Source organism: Muntiacus reevesi, chromosome 1 (genome assembly GCF_963930625.1).
Source record: "Muntiacus reevesi chromosome 1, mMunRee1.1, whole genome shotgun sequence".
NCBI lineage: Eukaryota > Metazoa > Chordata > Mammalia > Artiodactyla > Cervidae > Muntiacus > Muntiacus reevesi.
In genome coordinates, this window is record NC_089249.1 from 258212390 (window position 1) to 258231496 (window position 19107).

The 19107-nt window shown below is 37.1% G+C and overlaps 1 protein-coding gene across 2 annotated transcripts in view; it reads right to left on the bottom strand.

The window, feature by feature from the left end:
- The window catches only part of SSBP2 (single stranded DNA binding protein 2), a 294033-nt gene that overhangs the window by 139902 nt on the left and 135024 nt on the right, over window positions 1-19107 (bottom strand). The window lies entirely within an intron of this gene.

The following is a 19107-nucleotide window of genomic DNA, read 5'->3' on the forward strand; positions in this document are numbered from 1 at the left end:
GTCATCAATCATTTAGTAGTAAGAACTCAGAGGAGAAAATATCAGGCTCCAAGAGAACCATAATAAAAATGAAGATTCCTGGATACATGTATACAGTAACTAAAAAAAAATACAAAGATAAAATTTGGGACTATATTTGTTAAAAACAGGCTATGAGTAATATATCTTCATTCAGTTTATTAATATGGACTCTGATAAAAACTGCAAAATAGCTTTTTATAATATTAATGCAGTGTGCATAAAAGGCTCAGATTGTAAACTGAATCCTTATGAGAGTAAGATAATTTTATTCTGTCCCATAGTTTATTCTGAAAATGTGTGTTCTCATTCAAAAGGAAGACAGAAAACAATACACTTGTCTACATACAAACATCAATACCATTATTAAAATATGAAGTAAGTTTTAAAAAAGAGTGCTTAGAATGTATATGCTTTTATATTTTAAAAAACACAACCATTTAAAAATTTCCCTTTGTTCACACGTGACAATTTTTCTTCCTCTACAAATAACAAGCCATTATTTGAAGCTGGGTATTAATCCTGCATGAATGGTCTTACAAAATCTAGCTGTAGAAGAGTCTATGTTAGAAATGCAAACATATGTGTGAAAATACCATAAACAAAGATACACAGAAAAATATAAGAGGAAAGAAGGAAAGAAAGAAAGAGAGGCAAGATCTACCAAAATCTTGCCCAGATAGCAAAGTCTTCTGAGGCTCTTCTGAATTAGAAAGGATGGCTGAGAATTCTAAACACGCGTTACTAACCTAGGTCTTAGAATAAAAGCAAGGCAAAAGGGCACCAAAATGCACTGAGTATGTTTAAAAGTACTGAATAAATTTTCCAAAGAAAGAAAGGATTGCTGTATTTTTCATTTTTTTGAAAGATTTTTCTGATGTGGACAATTTTTAAAGTCCTTATTGAATTTGTTAAAATATTGCTTCCAGTTTATGTTTTGGTTTTTTGGCCACAAGGCATGTGGGAGCTTAGCTCCCCGACCAAGGATTGAACCCATACCCTCTGCATTAGAAGGTGAAGTCTTAACCCTTGGGCCTCCAGGGAAGTCCCTTCATTTTTCTTTTTAAATTGCATATGGTAAAATTCACTCTTGGTGTAAACTTCTGTGAGTTCTGACAAAAGCACAGAGTAACCACCACCCTAATCAAGACAGAAACAGCTTTATCATCCCCTGATTCCCTCGTACTCTCTCTGTATCCTGCGTCTTATTCCAACCATTAAATTTAGCCTGCCTTCATTTAGTGAAAACAGTTTAACAAAGGTAGATGGGGGATAACTACTTTTAGTTAAAATCTATTTGCTAAAATCTATTTAGTTAAAAAATATTTGCACAGGAGATACACTTACATCCTAGAAGTAATCCTCCATTACTCCACAATGTCACAAAACAAAATAAAATACACAATTAGAGTGATGACTTTCTCTAAACATCTGATTGCTCTCCAGTGATGAGAACGTCCACTGCTGGTACAGTCACGCCAAATCTACTTTGTTCCACAGAATTAAATCAGTAGTATCCTCACAAAATATCCACAACTAAAGTCAACCTCTACATATATAAGCAGCAACTAATACAGTAATAATTTAAAAGGCATATCAGACAGCTTTTTGCTGCCAGGGTTTTTTTAAATCCTCTCACAGGTAGAGCAACAGCTGTTACTGAATAGTTCTGGCCACTAGAGAATTTCTTTTAGCACAGTTTGACATCATGGCCTAAATTCAAAGTGACACCAAATTAAAGCTTGTTATGGTAATAATCATGGCAGTGTAAAGCGGTTTAGAAAAACCTGAAATCTGAAACTTCAGATATAATTTCAATTTTATCACTCTTGAGTCTAAGCTAATTTCGAATATTACTAATATTACTTTAAGATAACATTATAATGACTTAAAAATATTCAAAACCTTGATTAAAAAAAAGGACATCCTATAAACAGGCAATATATTAACAACAAAGTCTTCCATTTAACTGTTACATTACTCGTCCAGCAGAGGAACACGAAGGGGTAAATATCTTTTCAGAGGCTAAATACCTAATTTAGAGCTTTCATAAGCTTCCAACAATTAATATTGTAAAGTAATTACCTCCAACTAATAAAAATAAATGGGAAAAAAAAAAACCTAATACCCAGAGTGATGTCGCAGGGTGGGGGAACAGGAAGGGCCAGTCCTCATCCCCACAGAGCAACATGAACAAACCCATGCAGACCAGAAAACCTTGAAGAGAACCCCAGAAGCCAGCAAAGAAGATGCAGCACCCTGAAAGAGTACAAAATCAAGAACTGACTACAGCGACATGGTTAAGAAGGGCGATCTCACTGTTCTTGTGTCTCCCCTGACTCAATTCAGCATGGAAAAAAAAAATCTCTTTTTGTGTGTGTGATTTCTATTCACATAGGAGAGGGCGAGGGGGAATCCTACATCCCGAGACCCTCAGGGTGCTGCCCCAGAGAAACGCTCCTGTTTCCCCTCACCCAGAGCACTAACATTCCACCACAGGAAAGCCGAGAACAAGGAGGGATGGTAGGGGCGCTCAGCAGCGGCCGGCGCGGACTGCGGCTGCTGGTGTGGAGGCAGCGGTGGGCCAGCAACAGATGTGACCGCAGCAGCCAGCCGGGATCTCAGCGGCCTGGGGGAGGCTCCTAGCAGCTGGGACGGCTACTTGGCTCCGTGGGAAGGAGGGAATGGGGAGAGTAGTGGAATATGCACCTAACACCCCAGCAGCATCTCAGGGCACTGCTCTGGGGAAAAGGTGGCTACCAACAGCTCCGTGGGATCGGTTTACTGAGAGTTCTCCCCCAGGAAGGAGGGAAGGGAGTAGAATATGCACATACATGAAATGATCTGAGACATTCTCAGAACTTCTAGTGAGGCTGACTGGCCTTTTCTTGGCCAGTGCTAATCCATAAAGACTGGAAGAAGTTTCTCCAAATGTAGACACCAAACGCAAAGTTTGCAAGACATGTTCATACAAAAAAATCAGGGAAACACACACTGCCAAAGGAACAGAATCAACATACTCCAAAGTAATGGAGATCCATGAATGGCCTGACCAAAAAAAAAAAAAAAAAAAAAGAAAAAAAAATCATCTTTATTTTGGGCTGTGCCACACGACACATAGGATGTTAGCTTCCTGATCAGGGATTAAACCCACGCTCCCTGCAATGGAAGTGTGGTGTGTCTTAACCACTGGACCACCAGGGAAGTTCCCCAAACAGTCACCTTAAAGAAGTGCAGTGAGATACAAGAAAACACAGATAGCTAGATGAAATCAGAAAAATGAAACATGAACAGAATGAGAATATACACAGAGAGAGAGAAACTTTAGAAAACCACAGAAATTCTGAGGCTGAAGTATAGAGTAAATGAACTGAAAAATCCATAAGGCAGAAACTTCCATAGATACACACAAAATACACAGAAAGAGTAACACTGGACCAACAGGGAATTTCCTAATCAGCTTTAAAGAGAAGTAGAACTTCCTACTTGTGACAAAACGGACGGAGCTGGAGGACATCACACTAAGTGAAGTCAGTCAGTCACAGAAGGACAAATACTGCATAATTCCAACTACATGAGAAATCTAAAATAGTCAAGCTTTCAGAGTAGAAAATAGAGTAACAGATGCCAGGTGATGAAGGGAGAGAAGACAGGAAGCTGTTTTATCAAGTTACTGGCATACGAGATGAGTAAGTTCTAGAGATTTGCTATACACAGAGCCTACAGTTACTGATATAGTATTATGCTTTAATTTGTTGAGAATAAGCAGATATCAAGTTAAGTGTTTTTACCACAAAGGGACACAAACAAACCTTTGAAGGTGATAGATAGGTTTAACACCTTGACTTTGGTGATGGTATTACAATTGTATGCACATCTTCAAGTTGTATATAATAAATATGAGTTTTGAATCAGTTTTACTCAATGAAGCTGTAGATCTCAAAAATATATATACATTCACATACCCATAACTCCCCAAATATATACGGAAGAGAGGTAAGTTCCCTCTAATATTAATACTATAATGGTGTTACAAATATTATAATCAAACATGGTGGATCAGTTAATATTTTTTGGCTGACTAGTATCTGAATAGTATCAGAGTTCTTGAAAATTAAATCTTCCAGTTCTCTGAAATGAAGCAAATTACAGAACTATTGATAACTAACTTCACTGAGAGGACACAGGTCTTTGAGCAATAGTACTTAGTATGTTTATTTTTTAATTATCCCAACCTCTGACAAGCAATTAGAGAAATATAAAAAGATCACAGTACACTGAAATGAGCGTACAGAGAAATGCGCTCAGAACACCAACCACCAAATCAGAGATGCTGCATATGGTGGTTCTTGGTTTTCATATTGCTCACTGTTCTGTCTGAGAAGGCAGAGAAGGCTGGAACTGAACACACTTTACAAGTTATGCCACGTCCCTGAAGGGCAACCCACAGAAAGTATGAGGATAAATTATCACAGAACAGTTTGGAAAAATATTACCTTGTCAATCATTAAAGCAACTCAATGTTATCCGGAGGAAGATCTCAGAATCTTAAAGTCAGAATAAATCTGAGGTTACTGCCTCTCCCCTTCCTCCAAATGAAATCCATCCTATCCTGTTGTCACCTACACTTGAGTACTTCCAGGGACAGATGTGACCATTAGGTGGTTCTTTGTGATAAGCCAAACTGTATCTCTTTGAAACTTCTGCCCTCTGTAATTACTGCTCTTTTACATGATAGCCCTAAAGGATTTTTGAAGACCACTGCAAATAACTGGAGTCCTTTTAGTTCATTATTTTATGACACTATCCTAGACAGTGGCTACCCCAAAGTTCCTAGGGCAGGCTAGAGAACTTGTCTTGAAGTTTCTTCTGTGGGGAAAACAGAGAGGTTCTAATTAGCTTTTATATGGTACTACTTTTGTCTCCTTAATAGCTGTCCAATTATACCAAAGATAGTAGTGATAGCACTTAGTTTTTGCCACAAATCAAACTTTGACATAATGACTTGTAGGTTTTAACAGATTTGTTTTTTGTTTCTTTGTTGATTTGTTTCTTCCTTTAATTTTTTGGGGGGAATAGCCTTAGCGAGACTTTGGGGGTGGGAGTGTAGGAGGCAAAAACACATTTTGCAGCCTTCTAATAGCCTCTAGCCTAGTCACAACCTTCTCAAAAGGTTGTGTGCAGGAAGAAGTAAAAACAAAAACAAAAAAATGTGGAACAATTCCTTCTAATACTACTGGAGTATAATATTTAACTTATTAAAACCCCTCACATATATTTTCCCTATTGAGCTGCTTTCTAGTCATAACTCTAAATTAATACTTTATTTTTTTAACTTAAATAAAAACTTGGCTATATTTATGTAATTAGCTAATGTTGGATTATATATTTTGTAAAAATTCAACTATATAAGTTCAATTATGTATATGAAAGACTTGGTTTCTTTTTAGTTATTAGAATAAAGTTTCCAAAAGTAAATAAAATAAACTAAAATATTTAATAATATTATTTGTCAGGAAGTCCTAGAGGCAGGATGTTTCCTAATTCTTCCAGTGGTCTTTTCCTAGTAGATTTCTAGCAAGCCAAAAGAGACCTAAATTCTACTGATACTACAAATGAAAAATGCCTTAGGAAAAAGTGTGAGCTCAGTTTCAGAGTAGTCATGGTAATCCATCTAATTAAAAATTTTATACTTTTCTTCCTTTTCTAACTCTTCTACCTCAGTGAAATTGATCAGTTAACATTAAATTTGAAGCATTAGTAAATATTTTTAATTTAAAAGGCTCAAAGAAAAAGCAAATCATTCATTTGGAAAAATCATCTACAAGTCTCTACACATAGTATCACACCAGATATTTAATGAAAATGAAAAGGGCATTCTACTTCTCACACCAATTTGATGGCCTAGTACATATACACTTTACAAAGAATATGAATTCATGGGATTCCAGGAAAATACCGCATAACCAATTAATCTGAAAATAAATCTGGGTAGCTCTAGGAATGTTCTGAGTTTATAGTAACATTTTTAGAGCCTCGGGGACAAGTGTTGAGGAATAAATCTGTTTTAGTTTCTTATGCCAGTGAATTCCTTTGTGGCAACTTTTAAACCACAGGAATTATCCCATTTGGAGGCCATAATTCTGTTATAAGATGTGCTTCCCAATTAAAGACCACATCCAGGAAAGCATGTCAGTAAACATTATGGCTCCATGGAGAAATCTTGAGGGGTGATTTAAGTTGTCATTAAGAAGGTAGCTTATTTACATTAGATTTACAAATTTTCAAATAAATTCTAGCAGAAAAGGAAGGGCTTCCTGGTGTAAAGACTATAGCTTTAGGTAAACAATAGAATCAATGTATTCTGGCACTGAAGAGGCACTTCAGAGATCATATAAGAAATCCTTCATTTTACATAGAGTGGCTCATCCAAAGTATGGCCAAAACTGGAAATATGACTTTGGCACTTTCCCTTTTTTAACTCGCCTCATCTTGAGCAAGTCAGAACACCATAATAACAAGACAATACCATCCCCATAGACTGTGTCACATAATTGATTTTCAGGATATGATTTCAACATGTACACTGCTACCATCCCTGTCTCATCTACAACTTGGTAGCCCAAACTTAGGTCCCCAGGGACAGGGAATGAGGAAAATGGCCTCAGTGACATTCTCCTTTCCTCTACTTCCCAATAAATCCACGGTACCACAGAAGGTCGATCGTCTAATTATTAAAGTTTTGGGGAAAGTACATTGCTGTGCCTCATAGACTTCTACCTGATGTACATGCAACTGGTTGTCTGAGTAGCCAAAGAGACTGCTCTGCTCATCATCCCCAGACAGATGTAAACAAATGTGCTGGAGGCTGTTATTAAGGTTACCAAAAGATCCTCTTCAAAAGTATTTGAAATGTCCTAACATTTCATCACCTTTACAAAGTCCTATTTAGAATCAAACACCATATCAATACCTGTAATGCCTGGATTCTCATCTGGAATGTGAAGGCACACCCCTGAGAGACCACATGGCCTGGGAGCTAAGGGGCTCTTTCAAACTTGCAACCTCTAAAGACAAAAACATGCTAATGCCACAATCCACAAACATGCACCATGGGATATCTTCAATGTTTAAGGGAAACACAGGAGTATTTACAAAAGGTGAGTATTGTGTGAACTACTAGCTCACACTAGTGTAGTTTTGATATTAGATGATGTGAAAATTAATGTGAAAAGGAAAATGAATCATGTGATGCCTGATCTGATTTCAAGATTTGAGAGGTTGTGCAGTGCCCAACGGGTGCTCAGACCCTGAAAGTAACTGTGATTATTTTAAAATGAAATATCTTTTTTTCTAGAAATATATATATATATATTTAAATGGCTATTAAACTCTTAGATCACAGATACTTATTTACTTAATAAACAGCACTGCTAAGGTTGTTTGTGTTAAGGGGCCTCAGGAAGAATACTGAGGTACTAAGGGCTCTATGAACTGAGACCGTTTGATTCTATGCTAATGGAGAAGTGAGATACATATACGCTGAATGGCTTAAGGGTTAAATAAAACTTCAAAATAAAAAGACTAGAATCCCTAGTCATAAACACAGATACACCCAAAATTATAAATCCGAGACTCAGTATTATCATGTATTTATCAGTTGCCAATTGTACTTTATTATATACAGCACTGACTGGATAAGACCGGTTTCCAGAGTTCAACAGCCTCAGGTTCAAAAATTAATTTTATCATTAACTGTGCACCTTGACTATTTAAACCTGTTTCCTAATCTGTGGTAAAAGGTACAGTAATAGTACTTATAGTATGTACTGTAAAGATTAAATGAAAGAAAACACGAAAACTGCAGAGCAGGACCGCACCCCGGGGGCCTCTTTAAGCACCTGATGGCCGATCTACCGACCAGGACCCCAGCCAGGGGGGCCCCTCTATGGGCCTGGACTGGCGGAGCTACGGAGAAAGACTGGCCAAAGAGGCCTTCCGAATGCCAGCTACAAGAAGCTCGAAAAAAGCCTCTGGTAGGCCATAGCTCCTGCCATGGAGGCTGTCCAGGGTCCCGCAAGCCAAGCAGCTGCGCCACCTTCACCCTCAGCCGAGCTGCCACAGGCGAAGAAAAGCCTTGCGTCTATGCACGCAGGACGCTTCGGGTGTGTCCAATTCTTTGCGACCCTGTGGGCTGTGGCCTGCCAGGCTTCTCTGTCAGGGGGGTTCTCCAGGCACTGGAGCATATTGGCCAATACCGGTTGCCATACCCTTCCAGAGCGCTGCATTTCCTGCTTCCTTAGCTGCCAACTCCCCTGAGTAGCTGGTGCTGCCGGAACCCCTGAGACCCAAGCAGCTGCACCACCTCCCACCTGGCCCTCACAGGGGCAAACCCAGGTCCTCCAGGGCAGCCTCAGGAGCAAACCCCAGGGGACGATCCCCGTGCAGAGGTGGAAATAAGACCACAAGTGAAACCCAGGGGCAGTGTGGCTAAGGAAGAAGACCCACAACCTTCCCACCAGCTGTACAAGCTGCAGACTGAATCCACAGGACCAACTAGGCAGACTCTGTGTCTATGGAACATATAAAAGGTCACTGAGAGCTCCCACCGAAGAAAACATACTAGTTCTGATAGCTGTGGACACTGGAGTCCAGAACACACAGGAGTAGGACTGGATTAGAATCTGAGCGGCCCCCTCAGCAGGTCCAGAGGTACCACCGCGCTAAAGGGCATCCTAGGGAGGTGAGGTGGACTGTGACTCCCAGGGAGGGAAAGGACTCTGACCGCAGTGATTTAAGAAAAGCATTTATTCTTCTTATGTTTTGACTTGTTCTGTAGATCCTTTTGGATTTTTTTCTTTTCTTTTTTTTTTTTTTAGAGAAATAGAAATTTTTATTTTTAGAAGTAGAATAGAGAGAACCAACTAGAAATTTCAGAACTAGGAGATACAATATGTGAATTAAGGAAACAAAATCACTAGCTGCTTCTACCAGATGACAGAAGATGACAGAAGAATCAGGGAATAGAGGACAGAGTGATGAAAATGATCCAAGCTCAAGTTCTCAGTGGGGAAAAAAAGGCTGAAAAGAAGAGGACTCAGTCTCAGTGAGTCATGCATACTATCAACAGGTGTCATGTGTGTCTGGGGCTTCCCTGGTGGCTCAGATGGAATCTGAGCCTGAATCTGCCTGCAATGCAGGAGACCCCAGTTCAATCCTGGGAAGGATTGATCCTTTAATTGGAATTCAAGAGAAAAAGAGAGAATGGGAAAAAGTACTTCAAGAAATAATTGTTTCATATTTTCCAAACTTGCTGAAATATAAAAATTTACAGGTATTAAAAGCTCAGAAAACTGCAAACAGGACAACTGAAGAAAACCATGTCGAGGCACAGCATAATCAAGACTGCTGTTTTCCTTTTATCTCCCCCTCGATTGTATTGCCAGTAGGAAATCTAATTAAGCTTTTGAGCCTTTTTTTTTTTTTGCTTTTTATTGTCATAAACTCTACCTCTACGTTGGGCTTTTGCAGTTCTGCAGAGTTTTCTTTTTTTTTCTTTTCTCCTTTTTAAATTTTATTTTTTTAATCCTGTTATTATTTTTTCTACATTTATTCCTTTGTTTGCTTTGTCTGCTGTTCTTTTCCCCTTGCAGTTAATCTTTAATGTATGTAAATCATCTTCATCTACCTCTATTTAACTGTGTGTATCTGTTCTTTCTTGTCTTTCTTTCCTTTCCTCCTTGTTATTTTGTTCTCACTGCTTTATTCCCCACTTGGCACCTTGCTTTAGTTCTGTTTTCTAGTTTGTGCTTTAGTTAGTTTTGTTCTTAACCGGTAAATAAATTTTTGATTTCCTTTGTTTATCAGGTCTATCTACTGTATTTCTGTTGGGACTCTTCTGACTTTGTTCGTGGGTGTATATGTATATTCCATTATTTTAATTATTATTTGCTTGATTTTGTAACTGCCATTTGTCTCAGGTTCATCTTTGGTTTCTCATTTTTGGATATTTGTTTTAATCTCACTTAATGCCATAACAAACCACGTGTGGAATCTTTATTCCTGACCAGAGATCAAGCCCTGAGCCTTTGGAGTGGGAGCACTGACTCCAAGACCCTAGACTACCAGAGAACTAACCCTGGGGAGTATCAAATAGTGAGAACTCACACAAAGGAAACCACTTGAATACAAGACCCGGCATCACCCAACCACCAGTAGCACCCTGTGCTTCAGGACGCCTCATCTAAACAACAAACAAAACAGAAATACAAACCCAACCATCAGCAGACAGGATCACCACCTCACTCAGCCTTGCCCATCAGAGGAAAAGCAAACAAACAAAAACTCAGCACAAATCTCACCCCACATGAAGCTTACACAAACCACTGGGCCAACCTGAGGAGGGAAGAAACTAAAAGGCAGAAAGAATTCAATCTTGAAGCCTGGGAAAAGGAGACCTCAAACACAATAAGTTAAAAAAAAATAATGAAAAGGCAGAGAAGTATTACACAAATGAAGAAACACAGAAGTCCAAATAAATGAAAAGGAAATAGGCAAACTACCTGAAACAGAATTCAGAATAATGATAGTTAAGATCATCAAAAGCCTTGAAAACAAAATGGAGAAAATGTAAGAATCAATTAACAAACAACTAGAAGAATTAAAGAATAAACATGCAGAGACAGACAACACAATTATTAAAATTAAAAAATTTCTAGAAGGAACCATTAGCAGAATATCTGAAGCAGAAGAACGAATCAGTGAGCTGGAAGATAAAATGGTGGAGATACCTTCTGAACAGCAGCATAAAGCAAAAAGAATGAAAGGAAGCAAGGATAGTCTCAGAGACCTCTGAGACAATATCAAATTCACCAACATTCTAATTATAGGAGTCCGAGAAGAAGAAGAGAAAAAGAAAGGGTATGAGAAAATTTTTGAAGACATTATAGTTGAAAATTCCCGCAACATGGAAAAGGAAATAGTTAATCAAGTCCAAGAGGTACAAAGAGTCCCATACAGGATAAACAGAAAATTAATAAGGAAAGACAAGTCTTACATGATACATTAAATGAGATGGATCTCTTTGATATCTTCAGGATATTCCATCCAAATGCAGAAGAATACACCTTCTCAAGTGCACATGGAACATTCTTCAGGACAGACCTCATCTTGGGTCACAAATCAAACCTCAGTAAACTTAAGAAAACTGAAATCCTATCAAACATCTTCTCCAACCACAACGTTATAAGACTAGATATTAATTACAAGAAAAAAACTGTAAGAAACACAAGCACATGGAAATTAAACAACACATTTCTAAATAACCAACAGGTTACTGAAGAAAAAGGTAAATCAAAAAATTATGAGAAACAAATGACAATGAAAACATGACAACTCAAAACCTATGGGATGCAGCAAAAGCAGTTCTAACAGGGAAGTTTATAGCAATACAATCCTATCTCAAGACACAAGAAAAACATCAAGTATACAACCTAACTTTACAGCTATAACAACTGGAAAAAGAAGAACAAAGACGACCCTAAAATTAGTAGAAGGAAAGCAATCATAAAGATCTGAGTAGAAATAAATGAAAACAAAATGAAAGAAATAATAGTAAAGATTAATAAAATTAAAAGCTGGTTCTTTGAGAAGATAAACAAAATTGACAAACGTTTAGCCAGACTCATCAAGAAAAAAAGAGAGAAGAATCAAAGCAACAAAATTAGAAATGAAAAAGGAAAGGTTACAACTGACAATGCAGGACAATACATAGGATTTTAAGAGACGATTATGAACAATTATATGGCAATAAAATGGATAACCTGGAAGGAATGGACAGACTCTTAGAAAAGTTCAATCTTTCAAAGTGAACCAGGAAGAAATAGAAAATATGAAGAATCCAATTGCAAGCACTGAAATTGAAGCTGTGATCAAAAATCTCCCAAAAAACAAAACCTCAGGACCAGATGGCTTCATAAGAGAATTCTATCAAACACTGAGAGAAGAGCTAGCACCTATCCTTCTAAAACTCTTTCAAAAAATTGCAGAGGAACATTATCAAACTCATTCTATGAGGGAACCATCACCCTGATACCAAAACCAGACAAGTTCAGTTCAGCTCAGTTGTGTAGCAGTGTCCGACTCTCTGTGACCCCATGGACTGCAGCACACCAGGCCTCCCTGTCCATCACCAACCCCTGGAGCCTACTGAAACTCATGTCCATTGCATCGGTGATGCCATCCAACCATCTCATCCTCTGTCGTCCCCTTCTCCTCCTGTCCCCAATCCCTCCCAGCATCAGGGTCTTTTCCAATGAGTTGGTTCTTCACATCAGGTGGCCAAAGTATTGGAGCTTCAGCTTCAGCATCAGTTCTTCCAATGAATATTCAGGACTAAAAGAAAGCTACAGGCCAGTAGCACTGATGAACACAGATGCAAAAATCCTCAACAAAATTTTACCAAACAGAATTCAGCAACACATCAAAAAGCTCATATATCATGATCAAGCTGAGTTTATTCTAGGAATGCAAGGATTCTTCAATATACACAAATCAATCAATGTGATACACCATACTAACAAATTGAAAAATAAAAAACATATGATGATCTCAATAGATGCAGAAAAATCCTTTGACAAAATTCGGCACCCATTTATGATTAAAACTCCTCAAAAAATGAGCACAGAAGAAACCTACCTCAACATAGTAAAGACCATATATGATAAGCCTACAGCAAACATTATTCTCAATGGTGAAAAACTGAAAGCATTCCCCCTAAGATCAGGAACAAGCCAAGTGTGTCCATTTTCACCACTATTATTCAACATAGTTCTGTAAGTCCTAGCTACAGCAATCAGAGAAGAAAAAGAAATAAAAGGAATCCATATCAGAAAAGAAGTAAAGCTCTCACTGTTTGCAGATGACATGATACTGTACATAGAAAACCCTAAGGATAGCATCAGAAAATTCCTAGAACTAATCAGTGAATTTAGCAAAGTTGCAGGATACAAAATTAATACCCAGAAATCACTTGCATTTCTATATACTAACAATGAAAATCAGAAAGAGAAATTAAGGAATCAATCCCATTCACCATTGCAACAAAAAGACTTAAATATCTAGGAATAAACTTACCTAAGGAGACAAAAGAACTGTACACAGAAAATTATAAAACACTGATGAAAGAAATTAAAAATGACATAAACAGATGGAGAGAGATTTCATATTTCTGGGTAGGAAGAACCAATATTGTGAAAATGACTATACTACCAAATGCAATCTACAGATTCAATGTGATCCCTATCAAATTACCAATGGCATTTTTCACAGAGCTAGAACAAAAAATTTAACAATTCATATGGAAACACAAAAGACCCAGAATAGCCAAAGCAGTCTTGAGAAAGAAGAATGGTCTTGAGAAAGAAGAATGGAGCTGGAGGAGTCAACCTTCCTGACTTCAGATTATACTACAAAGCTACAGTCATCAAGACAGTATGGTACTGGCACAAAAACAGAAATATAGACCAATGGAACAAGATAGAAACCCAAGAAATAAACCCATGCGCCTACGGGTACATTTTTTGACAAAGGAGGCCAAAATATACAATGGGGCAAAGACAGCCTCTTGAATTAATGGTGCTAGGAAAACTGGACAGCTACATGTAAAAGAATGAAATTAGAACACTTCCTAACACCATATACAAAGATAAACCCAAAACACATTAAAGACCTAAATGTAAGACAAGAAACTATAAAACTCTTAGAGGAAAACATAGGCAGAACACTGGATGACATAAATCAAAGCAAGATCCTCTATGACCCACCTCCTAGAGTAACAGAAATAAAAACAAGTAAACAAGTGGGGCTTGACTAAACTTAAAAGCTTTTGCACAGCAAAGGAAACTATAAGCAAGCTGAAAAGACAAATCTCAGAAAGGGAGAAAATAACAGCAATTGAAACAACTGACAAAGGATTAATTTCCAAAATATACAAGCAGCTCATACAACTCAATGCCAGAGAAACAAACCCAATCAAAAAGTGAGGTAAAGACATAAACAGACATTTCTCCAAAGATGACATACAGATGGGCTAACCAACACAAGAAAAGATGCTCAACATTGATCATTATTAGGGAAATTCAAATCAAAACTACAATGAGATATCACCTCATACTGGTCAGAATGACCCTTGTCAAAAAGTCTACAAACAATAAATGCTGGAGAGGGTCTGGAGAAAAGGGAACCCTCTTGCACTGTTAGTGGGAATGTAAATAGATACAGCCACTATGGAAGACAGTATGGAGATTCCTTAAAAAACTAGAGATAAGACCACCATATGACCCAGCAATCCCACTCCTAGGCATTTACCCTGAGGAAACCAAAATTGAAAGAGACACACGTATTTCATTGTTCACTGCAGCACTATTTACAATAGCTAGAACATGGAAGCAATCTAGATGTCCATCGACAGATGAATGGATAAAGAAGTTGTGGTATATAAACACAATGTAATATTACACAGCCATAGAAAGGAACACATTTGAGTCAGTTCTGGTGAGGTGGATGAACCTAGAACCTATTATACAGAGTGAAGTTAGGCAGAAAGAGAAAGACAAATACCTTATTCTAATGCACACATACAGAATCTAGCAAAATGGTACTGAAGAATTTACTTATAGGGCAGCAATGGAGAAACAGACATAGAGAATAGGCTAATGGACATGAGAAGAGGGGAGGAGAGGGTGAGATGTATGGAAAGAGTAACATGGAATTACCATATGTAAAATAGATATCCAAGGGGAATTTCCTGTCTGGCTCAGGAAGCTCAAACAGGGGCTCTGTATCAACCTGGAAGGATGGGATGGGGAGGGAGACAGGAGGGAGGTTCAAAAGGGAGGGGATATATGTATACCTATGGCTGATTCATGTTGAGGTTTGACAGAAAACAACAAAATTCTGTAAAGCAATTATCCTTCAATTAAAAAAATAAATTGAAAAAAAAAAAGAAAAAATAATCAGACCAAAATGAAACCAAAAAAAGTAACAAATCAGAGAGAATAAAAATTTCAAAATGATAGACTAAAACTCCCATATGTCATAAGTATACTAAATGAACACAGAACAAATGTTGTGATTAAAAACAAAAGATTGTCAGATTAGGTTTTTTTTTTAATCCAACTAGATGTCAGTAACAAGCCTTAAATATAAGGATGTAGAAACTATGAAAGTAAAAGACAGACAGAAAAAAGATATAGTGGCAGCTATCAGCCAAAAGAAAGCTGATGTAATAGTAGACGAAGTACACTTTGAAGCAAAATATCATTGCTGATTAACATATATACACTCACTACTGTATATAAAATAGATGGCCAATAAGCACCTAGTGTACCACACAGAAAAATGTACTCAATATTTTGTAATCACCTATAGGGGAAAATAGTCTAAAACATATAAACATACGTCTCATATACACACGTATAACTGAGTCACTGTGCTATACACCTGAAACTAGCCCAACACTGCACGTCAACTACAATCTAAAAGTACAGGCGTCACTATCCAAAGGCTGCGTAACAAAATTAAAGAGTAAATAATTGCTGGAGTCAGCGACAGCATTCCAAAGTGATCAGACAGCCATCAGTAAAAGGGAACTTTGTCCAAGAATTCTATTTCTTACATTCTTGTCAATTCAATCATGTACTACACACCTTAACCTCAGATCTGAGATGGTAAAAATGTTCTAGTTGAAGTCCCTATATGTAAAACAAGAAGAAACTGAGATTTATTTTTAAATCTCTCCAAAGAAATTACAGTATGCCCATTTTAAGATTACACAGACAGTTTGTGGAGAATTTAGTTCGTATTATCATTGAGAGTCTCCAATGCCAAGTCGCATGGCCTCTGCCTCCTTAAAACTTAAAAATCCAAATGCATTATTCACTCTGGACTAATTTTATACTCAAGTGAAATATGAGCTTAACTTGCTAAAATATTAACCAGTATATAACACATATGGCACTAATTATATGTTAGGCACTATTTTTAAAAAACGTATACAATGTAATGAAAACAAAGAAAAGGTACAAAAATAAAAAGTGTTGAAAGACTGTAAAGCAATGAGAGGGAAAGAAAGATGAGCAGGAAGAAATATAAGAAGGGGAAAGAGAAGAAAATGAATAAAGAGAAGAAAATTTAATAAAGAGAAAGATTATAAAAAGTAAATTACTAAAATAACTTAGAAATTTACAAAAGTAAGTTACACAAATAAAATAAATCATAAAAAACAGACTGAGGAATTCCCTTGTGGTCCGGTGGTTTGGGACTCTGTGCTCTCACTGCCAAGGGCCCAGGTTCAATCACTGGTGGGAAAACTAAGATCCCATAAACTACATGGTGCAGCCGAAAAAGGAAAAAACTATTAGCAAAAAGGAAAAACAAAAAGTGAGAAAAACCTCTGCCTATGACCATTCTTTTCTTATAGACATCTACTAAGTACAGATCTCTTTGTTACTTTTGTTTCTGGACTACTATTCTTAGGCAGTAGCTCTTCAGACCCAGTGCATGCTATTCCACAGGTCAGGAAAATACTAAGACACCCTAATCCCTTACTCACAGTCTCTTTCTCTGTTAACATTCTTTTCTTTTTGAAGTGCACAAACTAAAATTCAAGAATCTAAATGTGCTCAGTTACTCAATAATGTCCAACCCTGTGACCCCATGGACTGTAGCCCACCAGGCTCCTCTGTCCACGGGATTTCCCATGCAAGAACATGGGGGTGGGTTGCCATTTCCTCCTCCAGAGGATCTTCCTGACTCAGGGTTCAAATCCACGTCTCCTGTATTGGCAGGCAGATTCCTAACCACTGAACCACCTGGGAAGCCCAAGAATCTAAATGGCTATATGAAATACTAAAAAGCATTTTACGATAAACATATTTTCTTAATATACTATTAATCAGTTTATACTGCTCTTTTGCAATATGACATTAGAAAGCATACTTCCTTTCAAAGGTTAATATATTACTTATAATAGGCAATGTTAGAAGCTCTTCCCAACCTGCCAATAATATATTTGTCATAATGAAATCAGAATCAAAAGGAATGATGCTTTCCTATCTGGTCCTTTTCTAGACTAACACTCATTTATATAATTCCATTTATGTTAAATCTGGAATTTATTACTTATGAACAAACTTAAGAACAATGCTTTAACCAAAAGTATATATAACATAAACCCAAATTCCACCAGAAGGAAATGTCATTTCACATAATTCAAAGAATATGAGATGACATTACATTACTCCTTATTTACTTAGAAACATCACTGGTGTTTCTTCTAATACAGATGGAATTTTGATTATAAATAAAATCTACCTTTATAAGAATATTCACAAATCCATTGATTCACAACTAGGTAAATATATTTATAAATTAACTTGTGAGTGGTTAAAAAATCTGTTCATGGGCCCTAACTGGAAAGAAACAGACATAAGATGCAACTCCCTTTGGAAAAAACTTCCAATTTATACCATATGTTCACAAACAGCCATTCGAGAGTGACTATCTTCTAAAGTCATCAATGATTGTGATAATACAAAATCAACATGATAATGATTTACTGTCATTGCAACTTGGTCTGGGTAACACTTCAGCTTTGAAAAATTGAGGGGAAATTTTAATATACGAAAAGATATACTACATAATGAAAATATAATCTATTTAAAAATTAGCTATGTAACTTGTCAATATCCTGTGTTAACAAACAAAATAAAATGAACCCTAGTGGTTAAAGACACTGATACTTGAGAACATTTCAGGACATACTCTAAAATGTGTCAGAAAAAAATTTACTTAAAACTACTTATTACCATAATATCTTAAAAAACAGCTAACTTACACTTTTTCCACACATGATCTACTCACCCAGTCTGGGCAGGAAGAAGAAAATACAAAGGGCCAATCAAGGAATAACATGCTGATCTGAAATGAACTTCTTGCCACCACTTTTTGGGAAGGCGCAGACCCTAAAGCAATGCAAACAACCTTCTCTGATATTGCTTCTCTGTCATGTCAACTCCTCTACGCATGTATCTTAATGAAAAATGGGGCCAGTCAATGAACTTTGGTACAATAAATTTGTTCCCAACCCTAAAATGTAAAAATAATCTTCTCAAAGACCAATGTATCAGAAATGAACTTATTTACAAAACAGACTCAAGGACTTGAAAAACAAACTTCTGGTTGCTGGGAGGAAGGTTGAGGGGAAGGGATAGCAAGGGAGTTTGGGATGGACATGTACACACTGCTAAACTTGAAATGAATAACCAACAAGGACCTCCTGTATGGCACATGGAACTCTGCTCAACGTTATGTGGCAGCCTGGATGGGAGGGGAGTTTGGGGGAGAGTGGATACGTGGATACACATACGTGTATATGTATGGCTGAGTCCCTCTGCTGTCCACCTGAAACCATCACAACATTGTTAACTGGCTGTACACCAATACAAAATAAAAAAATAAAAAAACCAATGTATAAGCACAAAGTAAGTAAGAGACAGTCTGAATGAAATGAAAATATACATGTTTAGACACATGTATGTATGTTTTATACTTGAATTAAAGTTTACCTTTCATTTTAAAGATCAGGAAATGAGCCTGGCAGAGGTTCATTAACATCCTGCTTATGGTCCATGATCACATGGCATTTAAATAGCAGAACATGAATAAAAATCTAGATCTATCCATCTGACTCCAAAGACACTGCTTGCTCTCTGTGATTATACTACATTGTCTTCCATTCAAAGTAAGTACAGCAAAATGATTAATCATTCCATATTTATTCAATGTTTGTATGAAACGCACTGGGCATTGTGCTGGGCACTGTAGGTTTACAACTATCAATATATAGTGCTACCAAACTATACCAATAATTAAGATTTACTTTTGTTAATAGCCGTTGCTATATATGAGGAAATAAAAGGTAAAAAGTACAGATACTGAAAGGACCAAGAAAGTGTTTATGAAGAAAATCATATCTAGAGCAGGATCTCAAAGGATGAATTACATTTAACAGGTGAATAAAGATTTCAA